The following is an 18481-nucleotide window of genomic DNA, read 5'->3' as shown; positions in this document are numbered from 1 at the left end:
ATTAGAGACCCTGGGCCGAGTAGCTAAGCTGAGGCGATCATTTTATGTTGCCGAATATAAAAAAAAAAAAATTGCGAATTTTCGCTAATGCGAATGCGAAAATGATTGCGAATTGTGGTAGGAGAACTCTGATTGTCTCTGATGCAAAAGGGGGGGCTTTGTGTATGTTTCTGTTATGAATATTTGTATGTTTGAAATTAATTTGATATTATTTTTTTTTGTAAGAAGGAAAAAATTGCGCATACCTTAAAAAAAGGGGAGAATACAGCAGCAACTCAAAAATGTTATACAACATAAATTAATACAAGACAGAAAATGGAGTCGCTCTACAAGAATAAAAAATATGTCTAGTGACGTGGGCAAATTATAAAATAAGCAAGCGCAAATAACTTGTGAAATACACAGTGAAACAAATATATAAAGAAATATAGTCCCAATAATAGAAAAATAATCTTTCATAAAAATGTCTTTGATATGTGAAGTGAAAAAAGTCCAAAGCATGCAGCATGAACGTGTTCAATCTTCAAGGTGTTTGATTGACAAACGGCTGTGACAGATGGATAGAGTAAAGAATCACCACCAATGCAAAACACTTTTTATTTTCTATTGTAAAATATCACGAATATTCTGAGCCAATCAGAGTGCTCCTTCCGCATTTGCCGAATATTCGCAATTATTTTGTATTGTAAAATATCAAGAATATTCTGAGCCAATCAGAGTGCTCCTTTCGCATTTGCCGAATATTCGCAATTATTTTGTATTGTAAAATATCAAGAATATTCTGAGCCAATCAGAGTGCTCCTTCCGCATTTGCCGAATATTCGCAATTATTTTGTATTGTAAAATATCACGAATATTCTGAGCCAATCAAAGTGCTCCTTCCGCATTTGCCGAATATTCGCAATTATTTTGTATTGTAAAATATCAAGAATATTCTGAGCCAATCAGAGTGCTCCTTCCGCATTTGCCGAATATTCGCAATTATTTTGTATTGTAAAATATCACGAATATTCTGAGCCAATCAGAGTGCTCCTACCGCAGTTATCGAAAATTCGCAATTATTTTCGCATTCGCAATAGCGAAAATTCGCAATCATTTCATTTCGATAAAATATCACGAATATTCGAATTTAGCGAATATATCTCGAATATTCGACTATATATTCGAGATATATCGCGAAATCGAATATGGCGTATTCTGCTCAACACTAGTGTCCATCTGCATGCCTCACTGTGCCCATGCCTGGACTGACGTTTAACTACTTAAGGACCGCCTCCTGCACATATACGTTGGCAGAAGGGCACAAGCACATACCTGTACGTCCTCTTTAAGTGCCCAGCTGTGGGTCGCGCCCGCGATGCGGTCCGAAGCTCCGTGACCCGTGTGTTCCTCAGTGAAACAGCAGCGTGGATCGGAGGAGAGAATGGGACAGCCGACTTCACAGACTGACATGCCTACAGCTCTGACATGGAGAGTGAGTGTATTGTTTTTAAACATTTATTTTATTAAAAACTTCCGCACCAGCAGCTGCCTGTCACCTCTCTCTCCCCACTTATGTTTTGACTCCTCTGTATTTGCAACCCCCTCTTCTAATTGCCCCCTTCTCTGTATTTGCACCCCCCACCTCCTCCTCTGTATTTGCACATACCCCCCCACCACCTTCTCCTCTGTATTTGCACACCCCCCCCACCACCTTCTCCTCTGTATTTGCACACCCCCCCCCACCACCACCTTCTCCTCTGTATTTGCACACCCCCCCCACCACCTTCTCCTCTGTATTTGCACACCCCCCCCACCACCACCTTCTCCTCTGTATTTGCACACCCCCCCACCACCTCCTCCTCTGTATTTGCACACACCCCCCCACCACCTTCTCCTCTGTATTTGCACACCCCCCCCCACCACCTTCTCCTCTGTATTTGCACACCCCCCCCCACCACCTTCTCCTCTGTATTTGCACACCCCCCCACCACCTTCTCCTCTGTATTTGCACACCCCCCCACCACCTTCTCCTCTGTATTTGCACACCCCCCCCACCACCTTCTTCTCTGTATTTGCACCCCCCCACCATCTCCTCTGTATTTGCACACACCCCCACCACCTCCTCCTCTGTATTTGCACACCCCCCCCCACCTCCTCCTCTGTATTTGTACTTCACGTCCACTGCTCCAAACCCCTAGCTGTCCAGGCCCCCCCTGTGTGCTGGGGCCCCATGATACCCAGTCAGCTGCCATGGGGTTATTGGAGGCAGGAGGATTTGCGCTGGTAGGGGAAGATTTGTAATAGGAGGGGGATGGGGATAATGGCACCCCAATCACAAAGCAAAAAAACTTATTTTGGATGACAGGCATCCCACAATTCTGTTTATGTGATTTTGCTGCAACTTGTCGGGTGACAATGACTGCAAAAATGCTGTGCGCCGCTAAAGTTTTCCCCAACTGGATTTGGCAGGGGGCAGGCCTCCTTCATAAGCTCAGGTCCAGCCCATCTGGAGAGAGTTGTCGGCTGGGAGACGTGAAGAATGGAGTGCTAGATCACAACAGGAGGCCCATCCCCGTCTGGGGGGGGGGGGTTGCGCACCTCGGCGGAGGAGCCCGGGAGCCTCATTTATGCAGGGTGTGACGGTATCGGTATGATATCCCCGTCAAAGATTCCCTTCTTCCATAAGAACATCACCCAATATTCCACTAGGAGGAATATTGCTAAGATCGCCCATTAAGCCACACATTAGTCCAGGCTTACTGCTAGAACAAGACAGAGTTTAATGTTATATCACACAGCTTATATGTCATTTCCAAAACTGTTACAATGACAAATCTCCGCCCCCTCACACTGGGGCTTCCATACAGATGATTAGACAGACACGACGGAGCCGATGCTGAAAACACATTTTCTTTAGACAATGACATCAAGGACGCCGATTACTAGTTGTACTGAATACATTAACTAGACCGCTCGACCCCGCATATAGAGAGATAATTACCACAATGAAGCAATCAGAATAATTAACACAAGCCACTTAAACACAGATCTCCTTCACACAACACAATAGATCAATTAACATTTAGAAATAGTGAGGGGACATTAGCACGTCAATAACCTGCTAGCCGAGGACAGAATCACACAGGCAAGCAGGGAGAATTAGACTGAGACATATAGGCAAATGCATCACAATGGCCCCCCTTTTTCTCCCTGCTACGGCAAACCCGGTTGGACCTTCCCTGGTCCAGTAGGGTTGACGGGTTCAGAGCTTTTAGTCCGAGGTTAACTCCGTTTGGCGTGACTGACCTCCCTTGGCAACTGCTTCAGACTCAGGTATGCCACCGGGTCGTCAGATCACACGCCGGTCAGTCCCCAAGTCTTTGTGCGATCTGCAAAGTCACCAGAAGTCAGTGTGAAGACGGCGAATGGGTCTGTGCGCCGCCATCTAGGTGTCCCGCTATGGGAGGGGCAGGTTATGGCTCTGAAGTGACAGTCACAGGACATTCATAAAAAGAAAAAGTTATATTTGTTGAAATGCTGTAGCACCGGTGCTCAGAGTTCGGGGGGGGGGGGAAACATGGCCCCATAGGGTCAGCCACCCTCTGCTCCCTCCGCAGCCGCCGGTTCTCCTCTTGGAGCTTCTCCAGCTCCATCTCCAGTTCATGGAGCCTGGGGGGGTCAGCCTGCTGTGACCTCAGGTGGTTGTTCTCCTCCTCCATGCGGCTTATGCACTCCTCCAGCTCCATGTACTCACGGATTAGCTCCTGCTTGCTCATGTCCTGCAGGCTCTCCACGTGGTCCTTCATCATCAGGAACTGGGTGGTGGTGTAAGGGGCCACCGGTGGGCCCTTGGCGAACATCTCGGCCCGCATCTGGGACGCCCGCTGCGACTCCCTCTCCTCCAGTCGCTTCTTCTCCTCCCAGGTCAGCTTGTTATACGGCTTCCAGGACCTCTTCTTCTTGGGGGGTAGCCGGCGGTGCCTCTTTCTGCCCCGCTCCCTCCAGGGCCCCTCCGGCTCAGGGCTGTCGCCCATGACCAGCTGACAATGGTGTTCCCTGTTGTCCGTAATACCAGATTGTACCGTGAGGACTTCGTAAATGGTGTCCGATGGTTCTTCCGGACCCAGCTCCTGGAGATCCCAAGCCGAGTCTACACAATGGGCTGCTGCTGGTGGGCGGTACCCAGGTTGAGACCAATTTGACCTGGTGTTGTCGTTCATGGGGCAATTCTGCTTGAAGTGACCCAGCTGTTTGCACCGGAAGCAGCGTTGTTCGTTGTCCTCCTGGCGTGGATAGCGAGGGCTAGATGTCATCGGTCTGTTAGGTGGTTGGTATCTAGCGGCTGGTGGGTGTGAGGGCGCCGTTGGTCGTGGAGGTTTTACCCGTGGTGTGACCTGGTTTGTCTTGCGAGTATCCGCATATTCATCTGCCAACTTCGCGGCCTCTGGTAGAGTCATGGGCCTGCGATCTCTCACCCTATCTTTGACATCCGTCTGGATGTGATTGTAAAATTGCTCCAGGAGCATTAGTTGCAAAATGTCCTCTGCGGTGGTGGCCTGGCTGCTGTTAACCCAGTTAGAGGCCGACAGGGACAACTGGCATGCCCATTCCGCGTAAGAGTCTTTTGTGGTTTTGCGTGAGTCCCTGAACTTCTGTCGGTGGGACTCTGGGGTTACTGCATAACGAGCCAGGAGCACTTCTTTAACCCGGGCGTAGCTATGGATATCCTGATCTGGCACGGTCCGGAAAGCATCAGAAGCTTTGCCTGACAGTTTGCCTGACAATATTGCAACCCACTCTCCTCTAGCTATTCGGTGCAGGTTACATTGTCGCTCAAAATCTGCCAGGTAGTTATCAATCTCACAGTCCTTTTCATCAAAAGCTTTAAAAGCGCTAAACGGGATCTTCCTTGTGTCTGCTGTGCTGTACTCACTGTTTGGATGATGTGCGGCTGCTTGTTGGACTGCTGCCAGTTTTAACTGTAGCTCTGCGTCTCTTATTTGTTTATCCTTCTGTAGTTCTGCGTCTCTAATTTGTTTAGCCTCCTTCGCTAACAGGTCCATCACTTTCAGCACCACATCCGTCGTTGGGTTCGGGCCGAACCATGCTAGCTTCTCTCTCATTAGCTTGTTGGCTGGCGATTCCTCCTCCTGAATCACTGGTGTCTCCATTGATTCTGCTATGATGACCCGCTTGGTTTTGTTGCTAGCAATCCTTCCACGAACTTCCAGTAGTTCTTCCAGTGTCTGCTTGGAATCCGGGTGTGAAGGGGAATAGAAGGGAAAATCCCACTGCTACCAACCAATTGTGACGGTATCGGTATGATATCCCCGTCAAAGATTCCCTTCTTCCATACGAACATCACCCCAATATTCCACTAGGAGGAATATTCCTGAGATCGCCCATTAAGCCACACATTAGTCCAGGCTTACTGCTAGAACAAGACAGAGTTTAATGTTATATCACACAGCTTATATGTCATTTCCAAAACTGTTACAATGACAAATCTCCGCCCCCTCACACTGGGGCTTCCATACAGATGATTAGACAGACACGACGGAGCCGATGCTGAAAACACATTTTCTTTAGACAATGACATCAAGGACGCTGATTACTAGTTGTACTGAATACATTAACTAGACCGCTCGACCCCGCATATAGAGAGATAATTACCACAATGAAGCAATCAGAATAATTAACACAAGCCACTTAAACACAGATCTCCTTCACACAACACAATAGATCAATTAACCTTTAGAAATAGTGAGGGGACATTAGCACGTCAATAACCTGGTAGCCGAGGATTGAATCACACAGGGCAAGCAGGGAGAATTAGACTGAGACATATAGGCAAATGCATCACACAGGGGAAGTGACTGAATATTAGAGTCTATCAGTTCTTTAAAAGCTCAATTCATTTTACCAATTTTGTAACCATGATGGTAAAGTGATCTGTTCTATGGCCATCCCATAATCCGCTTTCCCCAACCAAGTTATATCCCCCAAATAAACAAACAAAAACAAATGACTGTTCATCGTCTCCTGGAGAGTAATATATGTCTGTAGCGCCTGGTTACTTCAAAGTACCGGTGCCATTTAAATTTAGAGGGAGATCAGAGTGTTAGTTAAACTCTGATCTGGTTGATATGTTCAAATTGGGTCTCTGTCTCTGCTTGGCTGTGCTGTGGGCTCATTCTGTTGTGCTGGGGTGTTATTCCCACCCAAGTGCAGTAGATGGCAGCAGTGGAGTCAAGGTTTGGGTGCTTCTCCCCAGCAGCCAATCAGGAGGGTTGGGCCCTCGCTGTGCATGCTGGGGGAGGGTATTTATGGGGCAGACGCCATTAGTTCTGGGTCTCCTTCTTAAAGTGCGGCATCCACCTTTAGGGTGTCTGGACCACGGCGCCCCAGCGTTATGGCCTACCGGGCCAGGGCATGCGTGCCACGTGGAGTTCCTGGTTCCAGGACCATGTTGGTCCGGAACATTTGAGCTGTGGCAGGGAGCCCAGTGGTCAACTGGGTTCCCAATCCTGAAGATCCCAGGCGGTATAGCTGTTCGGTGGGGAGTCCATCTGAGGAGAGTCAATGAGAGGCTGGCGATCCAATAGGGTCTCGACAATCCACCGGGGATTGAGGTAACCGGACACTGAGAGGCTGGTCACCTGTCAGTCGGTACCTGAAAGCAACTTGAAGGAAATCCAGGTGTAATTCTACCAAGGAGGTTCATCTCTGTAACCACGATCAGGAGGGTCTGTGGCAGAGGTTTCTCTCTGAACCCATTCCAGGAGGGTCTGTGGCAGAGACTTTATCCTACAAAGGATCGAACGATACTCAGGAAGGCCCGGAGTGAAAGGAAAAAAGACAAGATAACGCAGGGCCGGGCATGACTGGGGTGGAGGTATGGGCAACATAGAGTTAACTGAAAGAGGAGGAGGAGGCTGGTCTGTATGAAGCACAGGGGAGGAACAAGGGGTGGAGCATTATATAATGGGGGCAGGTGATGCATGAGACTCAGTGCGGGAAAGGAAGTGACACAAGGAGGCAGTTTCCCACCCACCCTCCCTATTTGTTGTGCGTTTTTTTATTTTTATTTCAGGCCACGGACAAGGGTCGTCCTAACAGCTTTGGCGGTGTTCTTTTGTCTTTGATGGTGGCAATTAACAGATGTGATGGAAGTGGTGGTGGGCTCATCGGTGGGATGGGCCCCTTATGGGGGTTATTCCAGTGGAATGGTGTCCACTGGAATACGGTTATAGTTGCACTGCGGGAAAAAGGGTTCGTCTCTGAGCTGGTTACGGCTGGGGCCTGTTATGGTTAATGGTACTGCAGTGTAGTGGTAAAATTAAGGTTTAAGCCGGGTTGCCGTCAAAGACCAAAAAACTTGTTTTTGTTAAATTGTTAATGAAGGAATATTTGGTATTATTTAATTAAACTATTTAAAGCGGGAGTTCACCCATTAATCTATTTTTTTAAACAATCCCCTTAGCTTCATGCTCGTTTTGTCTAGAGGAATCGGCTAGTTGTTTTAAAATATGAGCCGTACTTACCGTTTTCGAGATGCATCTTCTCCGTCGCTTCCGGGTATGGGTCTTCGGGAGCGGGCATTCCTTCTTGATTGACAGTCTTCCGAGAGGCTTCTGACGGTCGCGTTCCATCGCGTCACTAGTAGCCGAAAGAAGCCAAACGTCGGTGCGGCTCTATACTGCGCCTGCGCACCGACGTTCGGCTTCTTTCGGAAAATCGTGACGCAATGGATGCGACCGTCGGAAGCCTCTCGGAAGCCATCTCGTAAACCGTAAGTACAGCTCATATTTTAAAACAACTAGCCGATTCCCCTAGACAAAACGAGCATGAAGCTAACGGGAAAAAGTATATTGTACGGGTGAACCTCCGCTTTAAGTGTTGCAAATAAATAGGCTGTTATGGCCATTTTACTCCAACATCTGTGTCTCTCATTAATGTTAGAAGGGGGGTAAGTTAATATTAAGAAGGGGGGGGGGCGATGATGGTTATGGGGATAAGGTTGGTCTATCTGAACTACACTAGTCATGGCTGCCAGGTCAATGAGAGAGGCCTGTCCAGGTACACCAAGTCCACTCAGGCAGGAGTGGCACAAGAAGTGTTACACGTGGGAGCAGGACTTTTTCCCTATTGCTACGCCTGAATCTGCTGTTCTTCTTTCAACTCAACCTTTCACCACAAGTTTTATTATTTTTACCCGGCTTGGTAATAAAGAGTAGGGATGAGCTTCGAGTTCGAGTCGACTCGAACATTGCCTGTTTGGCGAACAACGAAAAATTTGGGGTGTTCGCGGCAAATTCGAAAAACCGCGGAACACCCTGTTAAAGTCTATGGGAGAAATCAAAAGCGCTAATTTTAAAGGCTAATATGCAAGTTATTGTCCTAAAAGGTGTTTGGGGACCTGGGTCCTGCCCCAGGGGACATGTATCGATGCAAATTTTTTTTTTTTTTTTAAATTGGCAGTTTTTTCGGGGGCAGTGAAATTGATAATGTTTAGAGTGAAACAATAAAAGTGAAATACTCCTTTAAATTTCGTACCCGGGGGGTGTAAAAAAATGCCTGTGAAATAGCGGATGTTTCCCGTACTTAGAACGGTGTCTGCACAAAGTGTCATTTCTGAAAGAAAAAAAAAGCAATTTAAAACCACTCGCGGCTATAATGAATTGTCGGCTCCGGCAATACAGAGAAAAATTCATTCATATAAAAAAAAAAAAAAAAAAAAAAAAAAAGCGTGGGGGTCCCCCCAAATTCAATTACCAGGACCTTCAGGTCTGGTATGGATATTAAGGTTAACACCTGCCCATTGGTTGTGGGGGTCTGTGGGCAGGGGGCTTATCAGAATCTGGAAGACCCCTTTAACAAAGGGGACCCCCAGATCCTGCCCCCCCCCCATGTGAATTGGTAATGGGGTAAAAAAATAAAAATCCAGCGGCGGTAATCTCTCGGTCCGGCTCCCCGCTCAAACGTTGTCGGTATCCAGCGACAGGTGATCTCCTCTCCGGTCCAGCGATGAGAAGATCGTCCGGGATCCAGAGCGCAGCATCGCCGGCCTCCTCCCTCCACCTGAGACAGCCCGGCGAATGACGCTGTCGAAGCTGTGACAATTCTTTTATAGGTGAGGCGGGGCCACCCGTCATGTGACCCCGCCCCCTCTGACGCAAGGGGGAAGCCAGGCTTCCCCAGTAACGTAGCAGAGGGTGCGTCAGAGGGGGCGGGGTCACGTGACGGATGGCCCCGCCTCACCAATAAAAGAAATGTCACAGCTTCAGCCGCGTCATTCGCCGGGTTGTGTCCGGCGGAGAGAGTGGGCCAGTGATGCTGCGCTCTGGATCCCGGACGATCTTCTCATCGCTAGACCGGAGAGGAGATCACCCGTCGCTGGATACAGACAACGTTGGAGCAGGGAGCGGGGACCCAGAGGATTACCACCGCTGGATTTATTTTTATTAATAAAGGACTTTTTTCTACGGTGTGTGTGTGAGTGAGTGAGTGTTTTTTCCAACTATTTACACTTCCTTCGTGAAATGTTAGAGGTACAGTGTACCCCATTACCAATTTACATAGGGGGGCAGGATCTGGGGGTCCCCTTTGTTAAAGGGGTCTTCCAGATTCTGATAAGCCCCCCAACCGCAGACCCCCACAACCAATGGCCAGGGTTGTGGGGATGAGGCCCTTGTCCCCACAACCAATGGCCAGGGTTGTGGGGATGAGGCCCTTGTCCCCATCAACATGGGGACATCCTCCCCATGTTGAGGGCATGTGGCCTGGTGCGGTTCAGGAGAGGGGGGGCCTCGGATAAAGGGTCTGGTGTGGATTTTTGGGGGAACTCCACGCCATTTAAAAAAAAAAAAAAAAAATTGGGTGGAGTTCCCCTTAAAATCCACACCAGACCTGAAGGGCCTGGTAATTAAATTTGGGGGGAACCCCACACTTTTTTTATGAATGAATTCTCTGAATTGCTGGGAGCCGACAATTCATTATAGCCGCGAGTCTGGTTTTAAATGACTTTTTTTCCCTTCAGAAATGACACTTTGTGCAGGGACAGTTCAAAGTACGGGAAACATGCGCTATTTCACAGGCATTTTTTACATCCCCCCCCCCCCCCCCAAGGTACGAAATTTTAAGGAATATTTCACTTTTATTGTTTCGTTCTAAGCATTATTATATTCACTGCTCCCGAAAAAAACTGCAGTTTTAAAAACTTTTTTTTGCATCGATACATTTTCCCTGGGGCAGGACCCGGGTCCCCAAACACTTTTTAGGACAATAACTTCCATATTAATTAGCACTTTAGATTTCAAACGTTCGAGTCCCATAGACTTTAATAGGGTTCTAAAGTTCACACGAACATTTGGTGTGTTCGCAGGTTCTGGTGCAAACCGAACAGGGGGGTGTTCGGCTCATCCCTAATAAAGAGCACAGAAAAAGACACCTGTCGTGGACATTCCATTACTACTGCATTCATCATACACCCCTAAGACGGCGGAGGAGCCATGAGGTAACATGCCACCCAAAACAAACCAGCAGCTCCTCCGGGGGTAATGCTACATGGAGGTCTGGCAGCAGGGTGATATGGTGAGGTTAGCATCTAGTATATAATCACCTATATATGATTAGTCACGGTAACTGACGCATGTTGAGGAGCACACTCTAGTCTGGGCATCTAGACTCCAATTACCCCCCATTCGCTCTCCCGTGGTGTTCAGTTTTGGGTTTCTGTTAGGACTCTCACCTTCTGTTTGGAGAGGTTTAGACATTCAAGACTTCCTCGGTCCTGGCATGCAGCGGGTCGCCAGGTTCCCCATAAGATGTCAATACTTCATACAGGACATAAGTGCCGCCACCTGGAAGAGAAGGAGGACATTGTGATGGAGATGTCCGGGGTGAAGACAAGGATACCAATTATTCCACATCCAAGTGTTGGTCCAACCAGATCTGATATTTCTGTGACTAGATCTCCCTGACATTCTAATAAGATATCTGCATCTGACTTCACCTTTCTGAAAGGGAAACAGCAATCTCCGGCAACTCACAATGGCCAGTCAAGCAATGGCAATTCGAATGTTTTTGTAAACTTAATGTGTTCCTTAACCACTTAAGAACCCCTTCATGCAGATATACGTCGGCAGAATGGCACGGCTGGGCACATCCACGTACCTGTACGTGGCCCTTTAAGCCCAGCCGTGGGGTCGCACGCAGGACCCGATCGCCGTCGGTGTCCCGCGATCGGTCCTCTGGAGCTGAAGAACGGGGAGAGGTGAGTGTAAACACAGCTTCCCCGTTCTTCATTGTGGCAGTGTCATTGATCGTGTGTTCCCTGTTATAGGGAAATGCGATCAGTGACGTTACACGTCCAGCCCCGCCCCCTACAGTTAGAAACACATATGAGGTCACACTTAACCCCTACAGTGCCCCCTAGTGGTTAACTCCCAAACTGCAATTGTCATTTTCACAGTAAACAATGCATTTTTATAGCATTTTTTGCTGTGAAAAAATGACAATGGTCCCAAAAAGGTCCGGGTCTTAAGTGGTTAAAGACTCAAGATTTTTTTACCTTAACCACTTAAGGACAGAGCGTCTTTTTCAGATGTGCTGCTTACAAGTTAAAAACTTATTTTTTTGCTAGAAAATGACCGTACTTCGAAAAAAAAAAAATGTATAATGTTTGGGGGTTCCAACACCCTAGAGAAAAAAAATGGCAGTCATTACAATACTTTGTCACACCCTATTTGCGCAGTGGTCTTACAAGCGTATTTTTTTTTAAAAACTTTTTTAATTACAAAAATAAAAAAAAAACAGTAAAGTTGGCCCAATTTTTTTTTTATAATGTGAAAGATAATGTTACGCCGAGTAAATTGATACCCAACATGTCACGCTTCAAAATTGCGTCCGCTCAAAGAATAGCGACAAACTTCTACCCTTAAAAATCTCCATAGGCGACGTTTAAAAAATAAAACATTCCACAGGTTGCATGTTTTGAGTTACAGAGGAGGTCTAGGGCTAGAATTATTGCTCTCACTCCAACGATCGCGGCGATACCTCACATGTGTGGTTTGAACACAGTTTTCATATGCGGGCGCTGCTCACGTATGTGTTCGCTTCTGCGCACAAGCTCGTCGGGCCGGGGCGCTTTGGGGAAAAAAAAAAATGTATTCTTAAAAAATGACAAATTTCTATTTCATATTTTTATTGCATTTTAGTGTAAATATGAGATGTGAGGTCTTTTGGACCCCGGATCTCATATTTAAGAGGACCTGTCATGCTTTTTTTTTTTCTATTACATTATTTGTAATCGGAATAAAAGTGACCCAAATGTTTAAATAAAAATAAATAAAAAAAATTAAAAATTAAAATGAAATATTTATTTTCTTTCAATTTTTACACTTTTTAAAAAAAAAAAAAAATCTTATATATATTTTACTTTATTTTATTACATTTTTACACAGTAAAAAAAAAAAAAAAAAAAAAAAAAAATTGGATTTTGTTTAAAAAAAAAAAGTAAAATTTCAAAAGATTATTTCATTGAATTTTTACACTTTATTTGTATTTTTTAAACATTTGGGTCACTTTTATTCCGATTACAAATAATGTAAACATCCCTTGTAATAGAAAAAAAAAAAAAAAAAAAAAAAGCATGACAGGTCCTTTTTTTAAAAAAAATATGAGATCTGTGGGTCCAAAAGACCTCACATCTCACATTTACACTAACATGCAATTAAAAAAAAAAAAAAAAAATTTGGCATTTGAATTTTTTTTTTTAAAATGGCCCTTCAAGAGCTTTAGGCGGAAGTGAAGTTTTGAGGTCACTTCCACTATGCTATAGAGATGGGTGAGGGCCATCTTCCCTTCACTCGTCTCTGTACCCAGGAAGGAGAAGGACCCAATCGCCGAGGGCTCCGGTAAGCTGGCAATAATGGTGATCTTGCGGCGAATCCACTGCAGAGACCACCATGATCGTAATCTGGGCCGCTAGCTGCTGCCATAACAGAGATATCCTGCTTCAAAAGAGAGGACGTACATAGTCGTGAGGCGGTCCGGAAGGGGTTAATGAATTACGGCGAAAAATCTGAGTGCAGCTTCCCCCACCACAGCCCCCCCTTTATACTTGAGCTCCATCATGACCCAGCAACGTGCATGAGAGCAGCTGCTCTCCTGTGGTCTCTCTCCTCATTGGCTCACACAACAGCAAGTGTCATTGGCTCCTGTCGCTGTCAATCACAGATAGTGAGCAAGGGGTAGGGCCCGAGAGCGTGGCTGGGGAGCAAGCCTACTTGTGCCCCCCCCCCTCCCCCATAGCAAGAGGCTTGAAGGCAGTACGGTCGGCGGGGACCCAAGAATAAGGAGGATTAAAACCATTACACAGAGCAGGCAAGTACCTCCGATTACAAGCATAACCCATTCCCAGGAGAACGCTCGTAATCCAAAGTACTCGCATATCAAAGCGAGTTTCCCCATTGAAGTCAATAGAAATGAAAATAATTTGTTCCACGTTTACTTCAATGGCATGCAATACCGCATGTGGCCAGAGGTGGGGGAGCGCTGGAACGCTGAAAATGGCTGAAAAAGGCAAAGGACTCTTCAAGCTTGTTTCCTGCTCCCCCGTACCTCAGGCCAAATGAGGTACTGCAGGCCTATTTCTGGCTCTGCTCGGCTTCTGCGCCCCCATACCTCAGGCTAAATTAGGTACTGCAGGCCTATTAAGCTTAAATTCTGCTCGTCTTGCGAGTCACTCACAAACCGAGTCAGATTTATTTATTTTTTTCTTTAAAGTTGCTCGCAAATCAAAACGCTCTCAAACCAAGGTTCCACTGTATAACATTCCCCGCCCCCCCTTCAGAATGACTTTAAAGTGGATCGCTCTTTCTCATTAAAACATCAGCGTCTAACATATTTCCCGTTGCTCTCGCCAGTACATCCATTAATTTTCCACTTCTCTTATTCCTGTAACGGGCCAAGCTGTCCAGTAAAAGTAATGGTTAGGTTCACACTCTCCAAAGCTCTGAAAAAAAAATGATCCACAGCCACCATCAGGTGTTCAGGAGGTGACCTTGTTGCTTTTTTTTAAAATTTTAAATTTTTTTTCTGGGAGCTCAGTATCACGGCCAGCCGCTTGTAAGAATGCCAATCTTTATCGAAACTTGCAAACGACCCAGAAAACGGAAGCGCTTTCTTCAGCAAACACAAAATAGTCCATAACTCTGGTGCCACAGAAACAGGAGAACGGCTCACCGCCACCATTTCCAGTCCCACACTGGGGGTTTGGGGTTTCCCCAGTCGGCTTCACAGGCAGTGTCGATCCTGACCTCCCTGGGGCCCTAAGCAAAATGACATGTCACATTAAAGTTGAGAAGCGGGGGCCCCGGCTGACAAAAATGACATATTAAAGTGAGAAGCGGGGTGAGGGGCTGAAAATGACTTCTCACCAGGCGGGGCCTCTAGCAATTTGCGGGGCCCTAAGCGGCTTGCATAGTGAGCCTATAGGTCGGATCGGCCCTGTTCACAGGTCACATAAAAAAGCTGAATTTCACAGTTCAACAGCCTTGGCTCAGTCCCAAGCTAGTCCACCTTGCTCCCCCAGGTGTGTCCTGCTCTCTCCTTCGGTTTCCTCTTCCCCTTTAGGACTCTGGGTGACCAATTCAGGACCATAGTTCCCGTTATCAGAGTTCGGAGGTTCTTCTCTCCCTTACCAATCCAGAGAGCCCTGGAAATCAGTCCTCTCCTCTCCAGTGGGACTACACCAGAGCCCCTCAGCCTGCGTTGGGTGAGAACTCCGAGTACCCAACATCGCTGTTGGGTGAGAATCCCTGAGTACTCAATATTGCCTTCACACCTTAACCACTTGCCGACCGCTTCACGGACATTTACGTTGGCAGATTGGCTCCTGTGGGCAAAGCAACGTACCTGTACGTTGCTTTGAAAATCCCGCCGTGCGGGTGCACATGCCCGCCACGAGCTCCGTGACCCCAGGACCCGCAAACTAAAAAAAATAATATCACAACCGTGTCACGGATCGGCAGAACATGGAGTTGCAAACAAGGCATTTCCCTGTTCTTCCTAGTGACAGGACAGTTATCTACTGCTCCCTGTCATCAGGAGCAGTGATCAATGCTGTGTCAATGGTAGCCTATCCCCCACACAGTTAGAATCACTCCCTAGGACACTTAACCCCCCTTGTCATTTTTACAGCGATCAGTGCTATAAAAAAAAACAACACACCGATTACTGTGTAAATGATCAATGGTCCCAATCGCCCTGGCTGTGCTGTGATTCATTACAGTACGAGCCGATTATTATTATTTGTTGGGGGGGTAGTAGTGTCACCAAAATATTGATAATTGGTCCCCGTAAAGAAACACTACCTCCCATCCCCCCTCTCACCTGCCTTGTGATCCTGCAATGTTCCCTAGTGCAGTGTTTCTCAACTCCAGTCCTCGAGGCGCCCCAACAGGTCATGTTTTCAGGATTCCCCTCAGATGAATTGGCTGTGGTAATTACTAAGGCAGTGAAACTGATCAAATCACCTGTGCAAAAAAATGGAAAGCCTGAAAACATGACCTGTTGGGGCGCCTCGAGGACTGGAGTTGAGAAACCCTGCCCTAGTGATCCAGCACAGCAGCCTTGTGCCACCATTTTCTGATGTCCCCGGGAGGGCGTCAACTGTCTCTACTGGGTTGAACACTCGATTCATGGGCATCAGGGGGAAAACTTCATTTATAGGTAGCCAGTCCCTCTGGCGATGATGAGTACCCCGTGGCCTCCTGGGACCCGAGACTTGAGGACCACTTTCCTAGGATACCAAAGTACCCCCAACAGGCCATGTTTACAGGTTTTCCCTTATCTTGCACAGGTGAATTAAAATCAGAGTCAATGGCTTGGTATTTTCGACAGCCATTTTATCTAAGAGAAATTCCCAGAACATGGCGTGTTGGGGGTACTTAAGGACATGCTTGAGAACTATTTTTCCAGGATGCTGTGGGCACGGTTCATTCAATTCTGGCTTATGAGAAAGGTACGATTAAGGGGAGGGATGTGTTTCCCAGAAAATACATTTACCCTCACCCTAAAAAATATCAAATTAAAAAAAAAAAAACACACACACACACACACACACACACACACACACACGTGGACTGGCGCCAAACTTCGGTACTTAAAAATCCCCATAGGCGACGCTTTAAAACTTGTTACATGTTTTGAGTTACAGAGGAGGTCTAGGGCTAGAATTATTGCTCTCGCTCTAATGTTTGCAGCAACACCTCACATGTGTGGTTTGAACACCTTTTTTTATATGTTGGCGGGACTTGCGTATGCGTTCGAGCTCACGGGGACAGGGGCACTTTAATTTTTTTTTTTATAAAATATATATTGTGACAGGAAGTCAGGTAAATCTGTGGGTGTTGTCCCAGACGGGACATACATTTCTGCCTTGTTAGACAATACACCAATCATTATTAGGCGTCGGCTGCGAGAAATAGCCAGGAAGGCTAAGGGCCGTTGGAAGACTCCAGCTGTTCAGAGTGAGGCAATTAAAGGCCTCTATAAGAAGTCCAAAGGATTACCACTAACTGGCTACATTCACTCCTAAGGCTGTGTGAGTAGGAGAGCAGTGCCAGAAGGACTTCTGTGGAGGAGAGGATTGATTTTTTCTGTGTGAAACAAAATCAAGACTATTGTTTTGTGCTGTATGACCAACACTGTCTACCCAGCAGTAGGCTGTGTTAGACTTCATAGGATAGGTTCCTGTGTGGAAGGTAGACGCCCAAAGTGGCTAGGATTTATTTTAGGTTTGATTTTGTTTATGCTGTTTGGATGCTTGCACTTGTTTCCAGCAAGATGGAAAAATAAACCAAAAACGTTGTTTTCAACCGTCTTCGACTGCCAGTCTGTATAAATTCAGTGTGTAGTGAACCCATCCAAGGGGTCACACACCCCGCTACCGAGCAAACCCCTCACAAAATATATATATAATTTCACTTTTATTTCTATTACAAGGGATGCAAACGTCCCTTGTAATAGGAATATGTAATGGCAGGACCTCCTTACAGTGAGATATGGGGGGTCAAGAAGACCCCACATCTCACCGCTAGGCTGGGAAGCCTGTAATAATAAAAAATTCCCAGCCGAGGTAGCGCTGTTTTTTTAATGCAGAGGCCGGGCGTGACGTCATAACATCACGCCCGGCCTCTGACGATCATAGAGACTCCAACGACCATCTGGTCCACTGGAAACATCTATGGTAAACATCTGGGGTCAGCGGATCCGTTCTCTGACTCACCGATCGTAGAGGTAAGTCGGTAGAAGCACCAGAGGGTGGCGGGACGCCCCCCTCTTGCCGCCCATAAGAACGATCAAGCAGTTGCCCAGCCGCTATGATCATTCTTATGGTGTAGGAAAATCACTGGCTGAAAAAGCCAATAACTGAATGATGCCTGTAGCTGCCCCCATCATTCAGATATCCCCCACTAAAGTCCAGGACGTCATATGATGGCCAGCCGTCAATAGTGTTGAGCGGAATACGCCATATTCGATTTTGCGATATATCACAAATATATAGCCGAATATTCGTGAAATATTCGCTAAAATCGAATATTCGTGATATTTTATCAAAAAAAATTTTTTTGCGAAATTTTGCTAATGCGTATGCGAAACTGATTGCGAAATTTTGAAACATTCAATTTCACCTGCCCTTTGGAAAAAGTGTGGTTTTACGTAATGGATCCTGCAACTAACAAGGTATTAATAAAATAAATACATTATTATATTGATTTGAGGGTTTACTTTGACCAATTTGTATATTGATTAGTTTAATTAATATTGAATAACCATAGATTTGGAAAAGCCAAGTAAACCGTTTACGTGGACATCTCTTAAATGTCTTTATGTTAAACAGTTATTATTCTCATTAAAGAGGTGAAATGCAAATGATGATGACACGGGACAAAAGATGGAAAATTCTTTGAAGATGTGATACACTGGAAAAACGCACAGAAACACTCCACTCTCTCCTATGACAACTGTGGTAGGAGAACTCTGATTGGCTCTGATGCAAAAGAAGGGCGGAGAAAGTATTCGCGAATATTCGGAAATCGAATATTCGCGATTGCGAATATTCGGCAACATAAAAGGATTGCCTCAGCTCAGCTACTCGGCCCAGGGTCTCTAATCATACCAGCAATGCTTTTAGACGTCGATGGAGATCACTAGGATGTGATCCGTTTTAAAAATTAAAAAAAAAATACGAATATTCGGAATAGCGAATATTGGCCACGAAATTCGAGTTATTCGCGAATATTCGAATATGCCATATTCGTAACGAATATTCGCAATGCGAAATATTCGTGAGCAACACTAGTCGTCAACAAGTGGTTAGAGAGTGGGAGAATAATTTCATAAAGGTCTATGACATTGTATGTGTAGCGCCTGGTTACTTCAAAGTACCGGTGCTATTTAAATTTAGAGGGAGATCAGAGTGTTATTTAAA

The 18481-nt window shown here is 46.2% G+C and overlaps 1 protein-coding gene across 1 annotated transcript in view; it reads right to left on the bottom strand.

The window, feature by feature from the left end:
* The window catches only part of LOC120933748 (transmembrane protein 102-like), a 42789-nt gene that overhangs the window by 17527 nt on the left and 6781 nt on the right, over positions 1-18481 (bottom strand). The window contains exon 2 of the mRNA XM_040347122.1: positions 10733-10844. The gene's annotated coding sequence lies outside the window, so the exon portion shown is untranslated. The remainder of the gene's footprint in view (positions 1-10732; positions 10845-18481) is intronic.

Source organism: Rana temporaria, chromosome 3 (assembly GCF_905171775.1).
Source record: "Rana temporaria chromosome 3, aRanTem1.1, whole genome shotgun sequence".
In the NCBI taxonomy this organism is placed as follows: domain Eukaryota; kingdom Metazoa; phylum Chordata; class Amphibia; order Anura; family Ranidae; genus Rana; species Rana temporaria.
The sequence above is the reverse complement of the archived record's forward strand: the minus strand, read 5'-3'. Positions and strand labels throughout refer to the sequence as shown.